This window comes from Anabrus simplex, chromosome 9 (genome assembly GCF_040414725.1).
Source record: "Anabrus simplex isolate iqAnaSimp1 chromosome 9, ASM4041472v1, whole genome shotgun sequence".
Lineage (NCBI taxonomy): Eukaryota > Metazoa > Arthropoda > Insecta > Orthoptera > Tettigoniidae > Anabrus > Anabrus simplex.
Window position 1 is genome coordinate 132,082,603 of NC_090273.1, and position 15,846 is coordinate 132,098,448.

General features: G+C 41.0%; 1 long non-coding RNA gene across 1 annotated transcript; it reads right to left on the reverse strand.

Moving 5' to 3' along the window:
- Window positions 1-10,272: 10,272 nt before the first annotated feature.
- On the reverse strand, window positions 10,273-11,537 carry LOC137502186 (uncharacterized). The gene is made up of 3 exons (XR_011018705.1): window positions 11,250-11,537; window positions 10,780-10,938; window positions 10,273-10,491 (listed from the first exon to the last, which is right to left on the reverse strand). It is a non-coding gene; the product is annotated as an uncharacterized lncRNA (long non-coding RNA).
- Window positions 11,538-15,846: the final 4,309 nt, after the last annotated feature.

Sequence of the window (15,846 nt, forward strand, 5' to 3'; positions counted from 1 at the left end):
TAATAATAATAATAATAATAATAATAATAATAATAATAATAATAATAATAATAATAAACAGAAGGATTTGTTCTGGCCATCCAAGATCAAGTAATTGCTACACGGAACTACCATAGATTCATCATGAATGATCCAACAGTTGTCTCAGACAACCGCCACCGCTGTTCCAGAACTACAGAGAGCATACAGCACGTCATCTCTGGCTGCCCACACTTAGCCAACACCGATTATAAGCACCGACATGATCAGGTAGCTAAAATCATTCACCTGAAACTTTCTGTAAAATGTGGATGTCTTCAGTCATCAACTGCATATAGGAAATATACACTCCACCCGTTCTCGAAAACTTTATACAAACTACTATGGGACCGAGAAGTCATAACCGATGTCACGCTCAGCAACAATCAAAAAGATCTGCATCCCTTATGTAAATTGCTTGTCCAAATACCTCCAATCTGCAAACAACAATAGCCACAAAGATACTAAAATACACAGAACTGGCAATAAATACAACGCCTGTGGAAACTAAAATCAGTCACCACAGTTCCAATAGTAATATCATGTACCGGTGTTATTCCAAAAAACTTGCACAGCTCTTTGGCCGCATTAAAGCTGCATCATCACATATACTTTGAACTACAGAAAGCCACCCTCTTGAGCACCTGACACATTGTGAGAAAGTTTCTAGGAACGAATTTTCCTCTGACTTACGCCAAACAGCATGAAGTTCCAGGCCGCAGTTCCAGTAATACTGACGAACAGATTCCCAAAACGGGGAGATAAGAAGTTGTTTAGCGACATCATCTGTGCATATTTGTTGTATAAATGTATATGTTGTAATTATTTGTAGATATACGTACCTAATCAAGAGTTTCATAATCAAGAGGGTGACTCCTTGCTTAGGCCGAGTCAGCCCATTATCTTACCGGCACAAGCCGAGCCTTCCTAAATTGATGTAGTAATAATAATAATAAATACATTATTATTATAAACTGTTATGCCTTTCAGCGTTCAGTCTGCAAGCCTCTGAAAATTTACTAACGTCGCCACAATCTTCTATTTGCAATTAATGCTGTGACCTCATTTAGTTCTATACCTCTTATCTTTAAATCGTTAGAAACCGAGTCTAACCATCGTCGTCTTGGTCTCCCTCTACTTCTCTTACCCTCCATAACAGAGTCCATTATTCTCCTAGGTAACCTAAACTCCTCCATTCACCTCACATGACCCCACCACCGAAGCCGGTTTATGCGTACACCTTCATCCAAATAGTTCAATCCTAAATTAACCTTTATCTCATAATTCCGAGTACCCTCCTGCCATTGTTCCCACCTGTTTGTACCAGCAATCATTCTCGCTACTTCCATTTCTGTTACTTCTAACTTATGAATAAGATATCCTGAGTCCACCCAGCTTTCGCTCCCATAAAACAAAGTTGGGCTGAAAACAGACCGATGTAAAGATAGTTCCGTCTGGGAGCTGACTTCCTTCTTACAGAATACTGCTAATCGCAACTGCGAGCTCACTGCATTAGCTTTACTACACCTTGAGTCAATCTCACTATATTACCATCCTGGGAGAACACACAACCTCAATTCTTGAAATTATCTACCTGTTCTAGCTTTGTATCACTAATCTGACATTCAATCCTATTGAATTTCTTACCTACTGACATCAATTTAGTCTTCGAAAGGCTAATTTTCATACCATGCTCATTGCACCTATTTTCAAGTTGCAAGATATTAGACTGCAAGCTTTCAGCACAATCTGCCATTAAGACCAAGTCATCAGCATAGGCTAGACTGAATACTACATTTCCACCTAACTGAATCCCTCCCTGCAATTTTATACCTTTCAGCAGATGATCCATGTAAACTACGAACATCAAAGGTGAAAGATTACATACAGCCTTGTCTAACCCCTGGAAGTACCCTGAACCAAGAACTCATTCTACCATCAATTCTCACTGAAGTCCAATTGTCAACATAAATGCCTTTGATTGATTTTAATAACCTACCTTTAATTCCATAGTCCCCCAGAATGGCAAACATCTTTTCCCTCGGTACCCTGTCATGTGCTTTCTCTAGATCTACGAAACATAAACACAACTGCCTATTCCTCTCGTAACATTTTTCAATTACCTGCCGCATACTGAAAATCTGATCCTGACAGCCCCTCTGTGGTCTGAAACCACCCTGGTTTTCATCCAACCAACTTACTCTCAACGACTGATCGCACCCTCCCTTCCAAGATGTCTGTGAATACCTTGCCTGGTACACTAATCAATGAGATACCTCGATAGTTGTTGCAATCCTTCCTGTTCCCTTGCTTATAGATAGGTGCAATTACTGCTTTTGTCCAATCTGAAGGTACCTTACCAACATTCCACGCTAATTTTACTACTGTATGAAGCCATTCCATCCCTGCCTTCCCACTATACTTCACCATTTCAGATCTCATTTAATCTATTCCTGCTGCTTTATGAAAATGGAGTTTATTTACCATCCTTTCCACTTCCTCAAGCGTAATTTCACCAACATCATTTTTCTCCTCCCCATGAGTTTGGCTGTTCGCAACACCAGGAAAATTTCCTTTTACTTTGAGAAGATGAAAATCCACAGCCTGTTTGCAGTCATTTGACCGGGTCAGGGATGGAATGAATGAAGCCCCCATCTAGCGGCGAGGATAGGAAATGTGCCGGCTGCCGAAGCCTGTCGCACTCTTCTGGGGCAATGATAAATGACTGAGAGATGAAATGAAATGTGAATGGAGAGTGTTGCTGGAATGAAAGATGACAGGGAAAACCGGAGTACCCGGAGAAAAACCTGTCCCACCTCCGCTTTGTCCAGCACAAATCTCACATGGAGTGACCGGGATTTGAACCACGGTATCCAGCGGTGAGAGGCCGGCGTGCTGCCGCCTGAGCCACGGAGGCTCTACGTTGAGAAGATGTTCAAAATATTCCCGCCGCCTCTCCAGTGATTTTCTGGGATCTATTATGAGTTCACCTGAATTACTCAAAACACTGTTCATTTCCTTTTACCCACCCTTCCTAACATACTTTATTACTGTCCAGAAAGGTTTCCCTGCTGCTTGACCTAGTCTTTCCAGGTTATTACCAAAATCTTCCCATGACTTCTTTTTGGATTCAACAATTATTTATTTCGCTCTGATTCTTTCATCTACGTACAATTCCCTGTCTGCTTCGGCCCTTGTTTGGAGCCATTTGTGATAAGCGTTCCTTTTCGTTTACAAGCTGCTCTCACTTCATCATTCCACCAAGATGTTCGCCTTTTCCCATCTTTACACACAGTTGTTCCTAGGCATTCCCTTGCTGTTTCTACTACAGCATCCCTGTATGCCACCCATTCTCTTTCTATATCCTGAACCTGCTTACTGTCTACTGTTCGAAACTTCTCACTAATCATATCCATGTACTTCTGTCTAATTTCCTCATCCTGGAGATTTTCTACCTTTATCCGTTTGCAGACAGATTTCACTTTCTCTATCCTAGGCCTAGAGATACTTAGTTCACTACAGATCAGATAGTGGTCTGTATCGTCGAAAAATCCCCGGAAACCTCGTACATTCCTAACAGATTTCCTGAACTCGAAGTAGGTTAAGATATAGTCTATTATGGTTCTGGTACCCCTAGCCTCCCATGTGTAGCGGTGAATAGCTTTATGCTTGAATAATGTATTCGTAACTGCTAAACCCATACAAGCACAGAAGTCCAGCAAACGCTTCCCATTCCTATTAGCTTCCATATCTTCCCCACGCTTACCAATCACCCTTTCGTATCCTTCAGTTCTATTTCCAACTCTCGCATTGAAATCGCCCAATAGCACTATTCTATCCTTGCTGTTGACCCTGAACACGATGTCACTCAATGCTTTATAAAACTTATTTGCACCCTCACATGGTGAATACACTGAGACAATTCTCGTCCTAATTCCTCCAACTGCTAAATCTACCCACATCATTCGCTCTTTTACTTGCCTAACAGAAATTATGTTGCGTGCAATGGTATTCTTGATAAACAGCCTTACCCCATATTATGCCCTTCCCTTTCTAACACCCGTCAAGTACACTTTATAGTCTCCTATCTCTTCCTCGTTTTCTCCCCTTACCTGAATATCACTTACTCCTAGCACATCCAGATGCTTCCTCTTTGCCGACTCAGCCAGTTCTACTTTCTTTTTTCCATAAGCCCCATTAATATTGATAGCTCCCCATCGAATTCCATTTCGTTCGCAAAGTTGTTTCCAAGCTTCCCTCGCCTGTCAAATGGGAGTGGGACTCCGTTACTCCCATAGTTCCGAGGCTTGCTTAAAATGTTCTGAGCTCGATGAATTCATGAAGCAGGATGCTATCCTACTTACACATAGTCCAAGTGAGGATCTCTCCTCTAACGGGTTAGGGACCACTGGTGGATGTGTAGTCCTAGCCGCCTGAGCACAAGGAGGGCCATGACTCAGAATATGTCCGAGATGCCCACTCCCATTCCATAGCAACTGGTATCCCGACTCTCAGGACCACTTACTAGGCCACTCAACCGTTGCCCATGGTTCACGAACTAGGACGTGACTACAGTAACCCACACCATGAATAATAATAATAATAATAATAATAATAATAATAATAATAATAATAATAATATTAATGTATTCATAGTAATAATTCATGTTTGTTCAAGAAACAAATGTATCATGGAACGAACTAGATGGTAAGAAACCGTTTTGTTTTATGCTACACGAGCATTCTCGTATAAGTCACGATATAAAAACAGGGTTTGCCTAGTAGCTCTCAGCACATATAGCAAGATAATTACTAATATCGACGGCTAAGAACGAGAGGGTAAAAACAAAATATTAAATGCAATTTTGCCAGAGCTGTTCGGTTAAGCCGGGTTTCGGTTAAGCGGGGTTCTACTGTGTTGTATAATACTGAATGAAAATCTCAAAAAAACTATTATTACCGTCAAACTGTTTTGTAGTGTACTTGAAATGGCAGTAGAACGTAAACACGCACGAGGCAGTAGGCGATTCCTGTGAAATTATATGACCAAAAATGACGAAAATTAAGAAACGTCATCACGCCCAATGATAACACAACGACTATATCATGGGGTAGAGGGAGAAACAGAAAGAAAAGACAAGAACCAACATGAAAACACAACTGGACACGTACCATCTCCACATAATTTACCTGTCTTCATAAGCGGGATTCCTCATCATCAATCCCAAATATCTAAATATTTTCTGCTCCCAACGAACTCATTCATTCTTTTCAGCTTCGTCTGGTTGATGATCATCTACACACATTAAGGAGACTTTTATTGACAATTTAGCTCACGGCTCCAATGATCAGTCTAGTAGAAGAATGTCGGAAATTTCAGCCTAGACAGCTGCCTATCAAACATCTTTATTGTTTTCGTCTTGTCTAATTGTATTATGATTGCGTACATTTTTTTTCATATACAGTCACCAGAATAGAACATAGTAACATCTTCAATAATAAATTACAAGAGGCCGAGCGAGTTGACCATGCGGTTAGGGCCGCGCAGCTGTGAGTTTGAATTCGGGACATAGTGGGTTCGAACCCCACGGTCGGCAGCCTTGAAGATGGTTTTCGGTGGTTTCCCATTTTCACATCAGACAAATGCTGGGTTCGCTTCCTTCCACCTCCTATCCCTTTCCTATCCCATCGTCGCCATAAGAGCTATCTGTGTCGGTGCGAAGTAAGGCAAATTGTAGAAAAAATGACAAAAGATTGAAAAGACTACAGACCGCACAACCAACAGAACTTAACTGAATCATTCTAATGTCGACAGCAGACATATTTGGGGACTGGACCCCAAATAGTTTAAATTCAAGCATAAAACAGTGTATTTCCATGCCGAAAGTTTTTTCTCTGTATAGGAAATGAATTTCTATGTATTTCATTTATTTTATATTTGGATCAGTAGAAAAGCTCCAAGTTTATGAACAGTAAGTTATTGATAACAAATTCTCTTACGATCAGTATAAGGGATTTAATTTTGAGAATTAAATCAAACTACTACTACAAAATGTTTTCATTCCTTCCCTGAAGGGGGAGGCGGGCCCTCCTAGACGGTGACTCCGTCTCTCAGGTCAGGAGATTTGTGTCCGAAAAGGAGATGTGCGGAGAGGGTGAGAGGGTTGGCGGCCGTGGCCTATACTAGGAACTGTCCCGGCATTTGTCTAAGCCCGCTGTCACACAGGGCATCGAACGATCAAGAGCGACCAACTGGCATCGAGTACTAACGACTAAATTCATTTACCTTGTCACACTGCTCATCGATCGAGAGGGATCGACTGCACGGAAACAGCTGATACTCCCGCCCAGTACCGTACAGGCTACAGATGTATTCATATTCACGAGAGAAAAAGAATGTGTTGTGAAAGCGATAATTCGGGTGGAAATATGATTCTAACCTATGAATATATTAGGAGAAAGGAAAGAACCAGACGATCGCAGTGGACAAGGTAAAGAGCCATGGAGAATTCCACCAAAGTGTGCCTTCGTTGCGGAATGACGAAGAAAAATTCAGGAACTAGTACCGAATGCCCATCAATAATTACGGTATAAGGAATTAGAGGAAAAAATGAAGTCAGTAATAAACATCAGGCAAACAAATTACAGGAAAAGTATAAGTTCTGAGGAAAGGCTGACACTATCGTTAAATTCAATATTCACAACGATTTTTTTAGGTTTAAAGTCAAAAGTGATGTTCACCTTCGAAACAACTACTGTATGTCCGTGGCAAAATATATCAAATAAAAGATTAGTGGCATTCTGCAGGATTCTAATAAAGTATTGATAAAAAGGACTGAAAACTGTTATGTACATCAATTTGAATTCATAATTTGAAGGTGCTACCATCAACAGTGGAAATATATTTATTTAGGCCTACAGGTTTCTGGACATCGGTGACTCATACAGATTTAAGATTGCTCACAATACATCAGTGGATTTGTTCCTATTATATATGATGCCATTCATAGAGTACTACAGCCAGAATTCTTGACAGGGTGAAAATTCCAACAAAAGCCTCACAAAAGTGGCTCATTGTATTTCAAATATTAAGACTGATACCATTTATGCTTATTTGTTTTAATGATGCTGGATCCTGGGGCATAATTACTGTCTTTTCAAATGATATTTTGGGGTGTTTATTAGATGGAGGTTAACAGCTTTTTTTTTTTTTTTTTTTTTCATACCACTTGGTGAGATCCCACCTACCAAAATAATAGACATATCAAGAAATGCTTCCAGTCAAAATTTACATTACCTAATGTAGAAATAGTGTGTCAAGTTTCATTACAATCCTGTAAATAATTTTGAAAGAAAGAAAAATGTACATATGCTCTGAATATTGTGAAAATGATAAAAGCAATGGAGTTCCTTACATTATTTCTCTCCCTCATGATCCTCTGCAAATCTCTTGTCGCCTCTCCTCTTCTTTGTTATTGTGCCATGTTCAGAATAGTATCGTATTGCTTTCATGACAAGCATGTTGCTGAATTTCTGTAGGTCTACTGTGTTTTGTGCAAAGAATCCAGGTCATTATCCAAACTTTGCAAGAATGACAATCCTGTCTTAATTTACATCATTAAAGACTACAGCAGCTTCGAAAGCAGCTAATTTTACCAAATGGCTGTGGAGAAAGGTTGTCTATGGACATCTCATCCAAAGAAAATTCTCTTTAGGATTCTGTGTATTCACATATGTGTACATTTCTTGAGGAGTTCAGGTGAGGCTAGTGCTCTGTACACTAGCTTAATAACTATAGGAAAAGCTTCTGGAATATTGTTCTAATAAGTACGTTGGCAGTGTAATAGACTGATACTTGTCAAAACTACATGTAAATTACACACAAGGTCTTGTTTATTACCCTCATCACGAAGCATAAAGTACTGTCTCCCCAAACTTTGCACTGGCAAGCTGATCTAATTGCTCACTTGGCAATAATAAGCCAATTAATATAAATCCTGCACTTCCATCCAAGTTACTGGTAAACTCCTTGGTACAGAGTAACAACTTTTTCCGCAAAGGTCTGGTAGGACTCTCTTTCTTACCTCAATGTTGATTTTGCCTTTCTGTGTATTGTTCATATGTAACTTCTTTACTGATATGAACATGACAAAGCCTATCTATCCATCCTGAAATACTTTCCTTATGTATCAGTTCAAGGAAAATGAAAACTTTGCCTTCAATTTCACCAAAAATGAGAACCAAACACTGCAAAAAAAATAGGTGCTAATAACAAGCACCTTGCCTTCTATTTTTAGAAGTGAAGAGTATGCCTTTCTAACAACTAAATAGACTACTATTGCCGTCTACAGTAAAATGTTATTTAGGCCTCAGGTGGTAAATGATTTAATTTTGCTATATCTTACATTGCCTGTCAAAACTGTTTGTAAATACCAATTATATAAATGAATGTTTGACAGAGTAGGGTGTATGGGCCTTGTAAGATCTTGGATTGACTTACAGGGTAATTAATCTACTCAACCTTTTATTACAAGCATGTAACTGTCATATGAATATATTTTTTATAAATAATGTACATATTCTGCCATCATATCCCCTTAATATCACATCACACAAAATACAGTTTTTTATGTTGTAGATTAAAATCTACAAAACTTTGGTGGAAACATCTGTCAAAATAGTTACAAATGAATTTTTCATCTTTGTTTTTCATTGTTTATATGGATCTACAGCACAAGAAACAAAATAATCAGTCTACCTTGATGCCCTCTGTAGGCCTATATGTTATTAATAAATTATAAGTACAGTAACAGACATGAAAGTAGTGATCGCTGGTGCAGACAGGTACAATGGCAGGAGAGTACTTGGAATGAGGAGATAAAGGCTACCTAAGTTACAAAGTTATAAGGTGGCAGGGAGGGATTCTGTCAGGTATAACTGTAGTAAGAATTTTGTCCTATGCAAACAACTTGGTCTATTGAAACTGTGCAATCTAATATTAATGGATCTACAGTACAAGAAATAAAATAATCAGTCTACCTTGATGCCCTCTGTAGGCCTATATGTTATTAATAAATTATAAGTACGGTAACAGACATGAAAGTAGTGATTGCTGGTGCAGACAGGTACAATGGCAGGAGAGTACTTGGAATGAGGAGATAAAGGCTACCTAAGTTACAAAGTTATAAGGTGGCAGGGAGGGATTCTGTCAGGTATAACTGTAGTAAGAATTTTGTCCTATGCAAACAACTTGGTCTATTGAAACTGTGCAATCTAATATTAATGGATCTACAGCACAAGAAATAAAATAAGCAGTCTACCTTGATCCCCTCTGTAGGCCTATATGTTATTAATAAATTATAAGTACGGTAACAGACATGAAAGTAGTGATTGCTGGTGCAGACAGGTACAATGGCAGGAGAGTACTTGGAATGAGGAGATAAAATAGAACTGAATGTCAGGTTGAGAATACAAAACTGGAACAGGTAGATAATTTCAAATAGGTATTTAGGATGTGTATTCTCGCAGGATGGCAGTATAGCAAGCAACATTGAACACAGATGCAGTAAACCCAATGCAATGAGCTTGCAGTTGTGATCAACAGTATTCTGTAAGAAGGCAGTCAGCTCCTGGACACAACTACTAATGTACTTACACTGGTCTGGTTTCAGACCACCTGTGCTGTACAAACCTAGTGCAATGAGTTTGCAGTTGCGATCAACAGTATACCGTAAGAAGGAAGTCAGCTCTTGGACAGAACTATCAATACGCTGGTCTGGTTTCAGACCACCTGTGCTTTACAACTGCTTACTACATACACACAGAAAGGACTTACTACATGTATTTCAAAAACTCCTTTCCTTGTAAACCATACCTGTTCTACCACATAAAATATACAAATTAAGATGTTGTAATAATGCTAACAATTAATAAAAATTGGAGTTAAGGTTCTTTCCCATCAGGTCCTAATACACATAACTCACTGAGTATTCCAATAAATATTGATAGATAAGTATAACAAAAAATGATTTAATTTAAAAAGTAGAACATTTCTCAAGAACATAAATTTTATTAGATTCTTTCTTGGTCTAACACTGTATACAACAGTTTCTGAATTTTAACTTTGAAAACCCTTCGACCTAGTTCACTCATTCTTTCCATGTCATCATGAAGACACTAAAAATAACATTGATTATATTTTCTTTTCAGTTTTCAGTATCTTTTCTAAATATTCACTTAACACAATACTGTCACTTTCACATTTCTGTTTCTTTTATTTTTAACTGCTGGCAAAGCTGTTTGTAGAAGCAGAAGCCACTGGACTGGAAGTTGAAGTCCCTTCAGTAATTTCTGAACTGTAGGAGTTAAACCCCTCCAACACAAATTATTTCTGCTTCCTCCTCCTATATTTCAGCTTGGTGAAAAGGCTCTCATACACCAGGTGCCACTTCCATAGATGTGTTTGTTATAGAACTGAAAAAAAATGAACAACATATTAATGCAATTCTTCTAAATTGGAGCTACATTTTAGTCTGGACACAAGCCTTCTGTTTAAGAAATTGTTACTTTCAATAATTATTTTAGTAAGATGATTGCTAGGTTAGATTATATTATATTACTTTCAGTTATATATGATAAATTAATGAACAGATGGGTGGAACTTATGGCCTACAGACTGAATCTTCCCCTCACTCTTTCACAACTAGAACACTGGTCTGTAATGTAGGCCTACTTTTAAAAATAAATATTACAGAATTGTACCTTCTTCCAGCAATGAAGAGTTCCAGAAAGTTGAGGGCATTGAAGTAGACCCATTTTATGTTTTCTGTACAGCAGAACCTGGGAGGAGAGGGAGGATGTTATCTCTCCAAGTTCGATATCCAGCCCTCAGAATTTGCCATGTTTTGGCACAACTTTTTCCTGAAACAATGAATCAGAATATTGTGACAAAGAAAATATACATGTAGTAGGCCTACTTATGGCATAGGCCTACACTTATTTGTCATTAAAGCAAACAATGGTATTCATTTCATTAGGTACGAGATGGAGGTTAGGAAAGCACTGCTTATGTTTTCCAAACATTTCTTCAATTAAGTTACAAGAATGATAATTACTACTTCTCCTAGTGTAACTCATTTTACCACTCTATTCCGTATAATATACTTTATCAATAAATAATCTAAGATAACACTATTCATAAGATAATCGTAATAAATCTAATAATTACTTACCAGTTTTTGTCCCAATTCTCCACACTATAGAATGCCATACAAAATTCACGGTCTCCCTATTACTATATCCAGGGAGTCTAGGATTATACACCACTTTGTTTTCATACACTAAGCAAATTAATGTTTCGATTTCATCAACAGATGACTATGTTGCGTCCGCCATTATCGAACGACTGCGACTGAAAAACGGACACGTTTGTTTTTACAAACCAGTCGATCTTCATCGCTCGTAGTTGATCGCTGACGATCGATGCTGTGTGACTGGTGCCACTGCCCTCTGTAGGTTTGTTTTCTTAGTCGTTCGATCGCAGTCGTTCGATCGAGCCTGTGTGACAGCCCCCTAAGTGCAGGAGAATGGAAAACCACGAAAAATTCTCAGGACAGCCGACGGTGGGGACCAGCCCCCCTCTGTCTCCCCAATACAGAAGCGTAGAGCCACGGTAGAGCCATGGCTACCCCTCCCCTGCTCGGTTGGCCGGTCACAGTGCAGAGCTGCCGGACCACGGATCAGCCATGGCCACCCCTCCTCTGCTCGGTTGGCCGGTCAGAGTGCAGAGCTGTCGGACCAGAGTAGAGCCGTGGCCACCCTTTCTCTGGTCGGTTAGCCGGTCAGAGTGCAGAGCTGTCGGACCACGGATCAGTCGTAGCCACCCCTCCTCTGCTCGGTTGGCCGGTCGGAGTGCAGAGCTTTCGGACCACGGATCAGCCGTGGCCACCCCTCCTCTGCTCGGTTGGCCGGTCAGAGTGCAGAGCTGTCGGACCAGAGTAGAGCCGTGGCCACCCTTTCTCTGCTCGGTTAGCCGGTCAGAGTGCAGAGCTGTCGGACCACGGATCAGCCGTGGCCACCCCTCCCCTGCTCGGTTGGCCGGTCGGAGTGCAGAGCTTTCGGACCACGGATCAGCCGTGGCCACCCCTCCCCTGCTCGGTTGGCCGGTCAGAGTGCAGAGCTGCCGGACCACGGATCAGCCATGGCCACCCCTCCTCTGCTCGGTTGGCCGGTCAGAGTGCAGAGCTGTCGGACCAGAGTAGAGCCGTGGCCACCCTTTCTCTGGTCGGTTAGCCGGTCAGAGTGCAGAGCTGTCGGACCACGGATCAGTCGTAGCCACCCCTCCTCTGCTCGGTTGGCCGGTCGGAGTGCTGAGCTTTCGGACCACGGATCAGCCGTGGCCACCCCTCCCCTGCTCGGTTGGCCGGTCAGAGTGCAGAGCTGCCAGACCACGGTAGAGCCGTGGCCACCCCTCCTCTGCTCGGTTGGCCGGTCAGAGTGCAGACCTGTCGGACCACAGTAGAGCCGTGGCCACCCTTTCTCTGCTCGGTTGGCCGGTCAGAGTGCAGAGCTGTCGGACCACAGTAGAGCCGTGGCCACCCCTCCTCTGCTCGGTTGGCCGGTCAGAGTGCAGAGCTTTCGGACCACGTATCAGCCGTGGCCACCCTTTCTCTGCTCGGTTGGCCGGTCAGAGTGCAGAGCTGTCGGACCACAGTAGAGCCGTGGCCACCCCTCCTCTGCTCGGTTGGCCGGTCAGAGTGCAGAGCTGTCGGACCACGGATCAGTCGTAGCCACCCCTCCTCTGCCCGGTTGGCCGGTCGGAGTGCAGAGCTGTCGGACCACGAATCAGCCATGGCCACCCCTCCTCTGCTCGGTTCGCCGGTCAGAGTGCAGAGCTGTCGGACCACGGATCAGTCATGGCCATTTGTGGGCAGAGGCCGGTTCTTCATCCGCCGACGCTAAATCAAAGGAACAAATTTCACTTATGATTTTTCTCCTTTATTTTATCCTGCACACTATTCCTTCCATCTTCAGCTTAATTCTATCCTGTTAGTCTTTCGTTGCACTTTTTATTTTTTAGTTCTTTTATCGCATTCGTCTCGCTCGTGAATAGACGAGATTTTCGTGTGAAGGCGCGGAGCAAAGATCTCTGCGAAATCTAAGAATTTCACCTAGTTTTTTGACACGGCAAAAGCCCAAAAGCCTATTTTCATGTCGGCACTTTTGATTCGTTAAAGCCCGGCTGAGTGACTCAAACGGTTGAAGCGCTGTCCTGGCCTTAATTTGGCAGGTTCGATCCTGGCTTAGTCCGGTGGTATTTGAAAGTGCTCAAATATGTCATCCTCCTGTCTGTATATTTACTGGCTCGTTCCATGGCTAAATGGTTGGCGTGCTGGCCTTTTGTCACAGGGGTCCCGGGTTCGATTCCCGGCAGGGTCGGGAATTTTAACCATAATTGGTTAATTTCGCTGACACGGGAGCTCGGTGTATGTGTCGTCTTCATCATCATTTCATCCTAATCACGACGCGCAGGTCGCCTACGAGCGTCAAATCAAAAGACCTGCATCTGGCGAGCCGAACTTGTCCTCGGACACTCCCGGCAATAAAAGCCATACGCAGTTCATTTGATTTTGCTGGCTCGTAAAAGAACTCCTGCGGGACTAAATTCCGGCACCGTAAAAGTAGTTAGTGGGACATAAAGCAATTACTTATTATTATTATTATTATTATTATTATTATTATTATTATTATTATTATTATTATTATTATTATTATTATTATTATTATTATTGGCGATAAAGTTAAAATTACTACCCTGAGAAAAATTACAATTTATGAAAGATGCTATCACCAATATCACCAAATGCCAACAATACAAATCTACCTCAAGAACGGACTCAGAGACTAACGCCAAACAAGAGGCATACAAAAATAAATAAATACATACCTACATTGTACAAAAATATGCACGAATGAAATATGTAAATTTATGTAATGTATATACAAGATCTCAATAAACAGGTGATAGCGGGGGAAACCTATCGGGGGTGGGAGGGTGCGTTGCGGGTCTCTCCTTGGTGTGCCCCCTCGGGGTCCGCCCTCGGGGTCCGGCGACCTCTGCGCCAAAAACCAATAATATACAACAACGTATGTACAAACATACAAATCTACGGAAAACCAAATTAAAATACTATTCAAATCAAAGGCCTAAGAGCTACCAGTTTAGCTGCCAGGAATGAAACAACAACGTTCGTTCGTTCGTTCGTTCGTTCGTTCGTTCGTTCGTTCGTTCATTATGTGCTTTATTGTAGTAAATTATTCATAGGTCTGGAAACCGTGAATTGCTCCTCTCGTGTAGAGATGACGTAGCTCAAAACTGGCTACTGTCCATTCATCATTGTTCATGGCGGCTCTATTTTTGAAGTTTTCTGGAGTCGTTCGTCTATGAGCATTTTGATAGCTGGCATTGGTATCGGATTTGATGTTAGGTGGGAAAGATGATTATGCTGATAATGATATCCCGGATGACTCTCAAGCTGGTATTGCTGTCTTACCTGGAAAATCGTGTTGACTTGCCTTATAAAGTGATTCGATAGAATCTGAGGATGATCTTGTTGAACGAAACATGCCATTCCTTTTTTAAAGGAGTGTAATTTTTATAGATATAGCCTTATATGTGTTATAATTGGTGTTTTAGACAGACTAAAACGCTTTAAAGTGATATTAACTGAGACCACAATGGAAAGTGTGACTTCCTTCCTAAAAAGAATCCCTCTTACAGTCGTTTTCAGGAGAGTTTCTAGACTTCATATCAAAAGGATTGAGCAGTCGTTAAAGCAAGAAAAAATGGTTGGGGACTGCGTCCGCGCCACGGCCGCAGGTCTTCTGAGTGTGGAATTTAGGTTTGAAAATATTGTTTTAATATAAATACAGTATGACACGATGTTACCTGTCAACAGTACCTTGAGAACTGCACAGGCCGTGGATCTGTATGTCATGACCATCCATCAGTAATTCACATCACAGCCTGCACTATTGCTAGGTAACATCGCGACGGATATTTTACTGAAAGACATATTTACGATAATTTAATTTTCTCAACGTGAAATTTAACTTTTTTTTTCCAAGGCTCTCCTTTGGTGAATGTTGTCAAATCACATTATTTCTAATCTTCAACGATTCGATTACATATTCTTGAATGTCTTTGGGACATATCTACATCCACAGGGGCAGTAGGCAGATTCGGTTACGTCTTGCGGCGTTCGGCTGCATCGGATTTTTCCCTTTGCATCTGAATATTTGTGTAACCAAATAGTGTCTTACACTCAGCCTCCAAGTTTTGGTTTGTTCAATTCGTTCTACTCATTATTTTCTTTTGTTCCTGTTCGAGACAGAATTGAATGTTCTGTAAATAAAGACATATTCACAAAGTTCACAAATATGCCACCATTACACGAACTGGCTCATCACTTTCGCTTTGACTCCAACTTGTCTAAATTTTCAGTTTCAGCTTCAGATCTAAGGTAACGTACTTTCTTTTTTACTGTAACTGAAGCCAAAGTTTCAGAATTTGTTGACACATCCTTGGCGTCCAGTTGATAGCTGTAGCACAGCTCTTCATAGCGATATAAGCTCATCTCTAAAGGAGCCCATAGACATGCAATATTATTGCGCAATATCGGGGTTTGTGCAATATGATTGATAGTGTGTATTTAATATTGAAGGGTTGTGCAATATATTGTACGAAAAAAAAAAAAAGATTGAAATATATTGCACAAATCGCAAAATACTGTGCCGTGTGTTGGCAATATTGAGCAATATTCCATCCTT